A 5,900-nucleotide genomic window follows, 5' to 3' on the forward strand; every position below is an offset into this window, starting at 1 on the left:
CCACAATTGAAAGAGTGCACTCTATTTCAAGAAAAGTTAAAGAAATTTAAGATTCCACGGAAAAAAGATTTGAAAAGTGATCTCAAACAAAAGGATTTATAATTTTGAATGACCCAATTTATGTTTTGTTAAAATGTATTTTAATATGTATTTTTCTGTTGTTATTTACCATTTGTTTTAGTAAAAGGAAATCATTCTAAATTTATCTGATCTGTGTACTTTCATGTACTGTATACTTGTTACAGTTAGCTCCCTCAGCTCCTTACGAACCTGGATTAGAGGTGTATTCACTAGGAGTGGGTTACATAAGCAACAGATTTAACAGAAGGCGCTGCTGATTACATAGCCCTTCATATGGTGAGAAAAAAAGGCTTCTGCCATTGTAGAAAAAAAGCTTTTCAGGGTTCTCTTCGATCTGGAGTTTTTTATGTGGTGTTTTATTGGTAATGCAAGTTTTCTGACCCTGAGGGCCACAAAATCCATTCAGTATCCTTAATAAGATTTCAAAGATTCATAGTCATCAATCTTAAAATGAGCCCGCCTTTCTAAATTTCAGAAAAATTGACTTTTTGAAAGCACAGCGAAACAGCAGGTGAAGAGAGATGGTGTTCCCCTCCGCAGACACACAAACATGCAGCTCATCAGTCTTCTTACCAATTCAATTTAGGCGACAGCTGAGGAAAGACTTCTCTTGCTTCCCATTTATCCAACATTTGCAAAGGATGGATTCTGCTGGTAACTATGTGATTATGAGCACCCGTGGCAGTCTGCCTGTCTGCTGTAACACACCTTCAGGATATCCTATCTTCACTGTCACTGAGTGAAGGTCAGACATCGCTACCCACCAATCTCTGATCAGTCACCTTAATGTGTAACAGTACGAAGTAGTGAGTCAAAACGCAGTGACAACTATGTGTGTGAGGCCTGTTTGTGTACATGCAGAGGAAAAGTAGCATCATAAGAAATAAAATAAATGAACTTCAGCAGTGAGAGTACTGGGCAATCATCTGTCTGAAAAATGTTATAGACTTGTGTTGAAAACTTATGCCACATGCTATTAAAATAGCGCTTTTGGTAATTAATGCTAATGACCTCAGATTGAGGTCTGGGAATCTAATGATTTCATGAAGTAGTCAAATTGCTGAAATAATTTTTTTTTAATTTTTAAATTTATGAGCATATTTCAAACAGTTTGGACTCATGTCGTCATTGACTGCCAGTTAGTTCATATATTTTGATCCTGGTCTAAGATGTAAAAGTATTTCCAATTAGTACTAAAGTAAAGTTGAGGGGTATAGGCAGCTTTGACAGAGGTGGGTAATAAATTAAAAGAAAAATCTATATGAATTGAATACAGTATTTGGGCCACAAAGCAGCTGCTCCTTGGCAGATATTCTGGATGAACAATATTTGTTTAAATAATGACACTTGGTATTTTAATGCTTGTGATGGACATGATGTCTGAAACTAACTAAGATCTTACATTGCACAGTCATTTGGTTAAGAACACGTTTTGTTTTTTTAATTCATTACACCATTAGATGACTTCATTCACCCCATCTGAAAGCATCCGCATTCCATGCTACATTCGATCGCTGCAGCACCTTTCCACAATTAAGATCTAACAATTACTCCTTCATTCACTACTTTGTTAATGCTAATACACACTCTTTCCATTATCTTTAGCTTGTTCCACCACAGCTGCTTTTTGTCTGTTTCACTTAGTGACTTATGCTGTTGACTACTGTATATGTGAATAGAGTTTTTACAGACTGACAAACCGAAAAATAATTTTTACTGCTGGCATTGAGGTTAAGTTTCTTGGTCAGAAGGATTACTAAAAAAATGAGGAACAGCTTATGATTTAATTTTTAGAGGGGGAGGGTACCCAAGAGAGGCCAACCCATGGGACGGGGAACATCCAAACACAGGACTCACGGCACCAAACAAGCATGATGGCAAAGTCACCCACTTATTCCACAACACACTACAAAAGATATTTGTAGTTCCATTAAATTTTCACTACAGTCTTTTCTGTGGCTGATTTATTTGTTTAGTTTGTTTTCATTCTGAATTCAGTAAAACTGTGTCCCAGTTTTGTAAATACTGGCTGTGGTGAGAAGTCTTACTAAATCTGATTTCAGTTTTATTTGAGAACTAAATGCATCAACGAATAGAGTTAAATGTCAAAAATTTTGTGAAGGATTTATTTTTGGTTAATCTACTTTTGACATTGGCTTGTTGACCACTTCAGTTTTGATTTGAATGAGACTATTTTGTTAATTTGTAAATACTATGGGAGACCTTCACACGGATTCAGGCTTTTTCATGGAAATATAACATCTTGTTTGTTGAAAGCACAGATACGTTTACCGTGTAAACTGGTAAATCCGAATATATGAGAAAAAATTGACTACAGAGCTCCATTTCACACACTGATATCATTTTTTCAGCTAGGTAGCTTGACAGAAAAATAACACATTTTGAATGCGGAACTAGAACATGAAGGATAAACTTTTCTGGCAAGTTTTTCATATTTGAGGTCTCATGAGAAATTCAAGCCTGACATTGATACAGGTTGGCTACAAGTTGCTACATTGATTATTTATTTGAGCACCATTTGCAGAATTCTTTTGATTATAATAGTGAGATTACCGCTGCCAAGACCTTTTTTTTAAACTTGATTGAATTGGATTTAGTCAGACACCCAAGAAAGACTTTAGGATGACAAGTGGCGGACATACGTATTTTACTTTGATACTCGTGCACTGGACACTCATTTCAGCTGAGTACTCCCTCTATCCTAATATCAGTTTTTAGTTAATAATAAATGCTTCTTGAAATGAAGCCAAGGATGGGAAGTGAGGGCAGGAAAGTGTGACGAGTATACACCTGCCTCCGCCGAGTTCACTGGTAGATGGAGAGACGCTGAGGGAGGAGAACAGGGTGGGGTGGGGGAGGAGGAAGCAAAGGAGAGGGTGGAGAGGAGGGCAAGTAAAGGGAGTAACGGTTGTCTCCATGGTGAAGCAGTGGTCGTCATGGTTACCCGCAGAGCCTGGGTCAGTGGCTCCAGGAATGTACATGCTGTTTGCACACACGAACACACACACACACACACACACATACACAACAGAGGGAGAGAAAATAATGACGTGCGGTGTGTGTGTGTGTGTGTGTGTGTGTGTGTGTGTGTGTGTGTATGCATGTGTGTGTGTGTGTGTGTGTGTGTGGTGTGTGTGCAAGAAAGAGAGAGAGAGAGAGAGAGAGAGAGAGAGAGAGAGAGAGAGAGAGAGAGAGAGAGAGAGAGAGAGAGAGAGAGAGAGTGAGATGACAAATGAGGTGCTGTTGTCAGAATCATAAAGGGGTGTGAATGTCCACACTTCAGGAGGTAAGGAAAGAGGTGCGTTCTTTCAATGTGTGCCAGAATAAAAAGAGGCATAAAGTGTGTGCCATTCCTTCTCTTTGATTTATTTTGGGGATACAAATACATGTTTCATGTCTCTGTGATGTATTTGTTCATGCAGGTGCCTGTGGCCGGGTTAGATAGGTTCCCAAATGGAGGGGAGTGACAAGACAACTGTGACTCAATTGCTGCCACATGCAAGCCCATGTGGCAGCAGTGTGTGTGTGTGTGTGTGTGTGTGTGTGTGTGTGTTTGTGAGAGCTAGTAGGTTGTGTGCATATTTGTGTCTGTGTGTGTTTAGCCAGTGAGGAATCACAAGTTAACTAACATGCACTGCTGTGCTGCCATCTCTTCTACAAAAAACATCCAGATAATTTTGCAAGTGGTGATTTAGCACACACAGACTCACAAACACGTGTCTCTGCCTGCAGACATGCTCATCTGAGCACAAAATCACAAGTTAAAGCAGGAAATTCACTCAGTTTTTCCAGCGTCTTTCCACTACATTTGGGCTTCAATCTAACTCACATGGTTACCATGACATGAAGGTTTGCCACTCTAATGCCACCCCGCAGTGTTCTAACTTAGATCTAACTTAGTTATTGATGTGGCTCGTTTTAGACACCGTACTCTGGTTTAATGCACTGCAGGACTCATTGTAATTCCACATGCTCTAAAATATACTTTAGAGCACAAATGTGAGAGTCATGGCCCAGGGGCCAAATGTGGCTCTCCACAACATTTTATGTGGCCTGCAAGAGCATAAAAAGACAGTATCTAAAAATAAATAGGTCAAGAGTGTGCTTTGACCAAAAACTAAATTTCCCACAATGCAGTAATTAAGCCCATTTTAACATTGACAAAAACATTTTGAGCAAAGTTAATGGCCTAGTTTGTGTTTGATGTTATTTTTCTTTGTTCACTTGGGATAGTTTGATCCTTGATTGATGGAGTTCTGTGGGTTTCATAACCTGATAAATTAAAAGGATTTATGTTATAACAGAGCAACAAACAAACGTTTTTTTTTCTGTGTAATTGTAATGTTTGTACCTTGACTAAGTAATAATTTTCAGAGTTATTTAACATTAAGGAGTCGTTTCATTACATTGAGTAAGATTTAGTTACATTTACAAGTTACATCTGGTCCTTTGAGGACAGCCATTATGCTGATGTGGCCTCGGTGAAAATGAGTTTGACACCCCTGCTTTAGAGCATCATCCACTGTCCTGAAAAATAAAGGCACTGTCCCCAACACGTAAACATACACACACACACGCGCACACACACACGCAAACACATAACTTGCGAGTTTAAATGTTAAATGTTTGCTATCACAACATACACTAGTTTGTGTTTGGCGTCTAGGCTCCTACCTTAATCACTCCCTCCAGACATGTTTACATAGAGCCCCTGTAGAGCAATGAGCAAACTTTATGAACCCTCTATCTGGAACCTACAGGTGGATAACGGGGTGGTGGTGGGGCTGAGAAGCAGAGGGAGAGATGGGAAAGCGTTGCAGCTTAAATAGTCAGCCAATTCAGGGGGCGTTAAATGATGTTTGAGGAGAATGAGGCCTATCATGTGGATAGTGTGTACGCAGTGCAGCTGGAGTCGTTTGCCTGAAGTAGCTCACAGGCTGAACTTCATGAAATGAGAAATAAACCAAAAACTGAATCAGAATTGGTTGAAAAGATCAATACTTAAAGTGTCAGGTGAATGGCTGACACACAATATCAGTATTTTCCCTGTTTCATAGAGTGAAATGTGTTACCTTTGAAATGCCTTTGAATGCCTGTCAAGTTTGACCTTAAATAGTAGTTGGCAGATCCACCTGGTACCAATGCCAATCTGGAGAAAAAAACTTGATAATCTTCTTCTTCTCTTTTCGGCTTTTCCCTTCAGGGGTCGCCACAGCAAATCAATTGCCTCCATCTAACCCTGTCTTCTGCATCCTCTTCTCTCACACCAACTACCTTCATGTCCTCTTTTGCTACATCCATAAACCTCCTCTTTGGTCTTCCTCTAGGCCTCCTGCCTGGCAGTTCAAAACTCAGCATCCTTCTACCTTCTAATCTATCAAAAACGTGAGAAGCTAATTCCAAGGTAAGAGGCAACAGAGGACAAAAGGATTAGGACGTCGCTCTGAGTATGATTTCATTTAGAGGTTTACCCCGCCTTTAGCTGGTTGGGATAGGCTTCAGCAGCAAGGCTGTAGATGAGAAGTTTACAATCGTCTTGTCTCCAAGAAAATTTATGGATACACTGGGGTAAGTATGAAGCATTACCTCGAGGGGTTGCTAGCTAAGGCCTCTTTCTCTACTTTGATTAAACATTAAATAAAGACAGAAACAGTGCATGAAAACTAGAATAAGATCTTGGTTAAAGTCACTGATATTTTTTTCTGATGTGCTTTTATTTGAAAAAGCCTCAAAGTACAAAACAAAAAAAAACACATAAATGTCTGTGCTGCAAAGATATGATCGGAAATCTAAAGCTG

This window comes from Antennarius striatus, chromosome 2 (assembly GCF_040054535.1).
Source record: "Antennarius striatus isolate MH-2024 chromosome 2, ASM4005453v1, whole genome shotgun sequence".
Lineage (NCBI taxonomy): Eukaryota > Metazoa > Chordata > Actinopteri > Lophiiformes > Antennariidae > Antennarius > Antennarius striatus.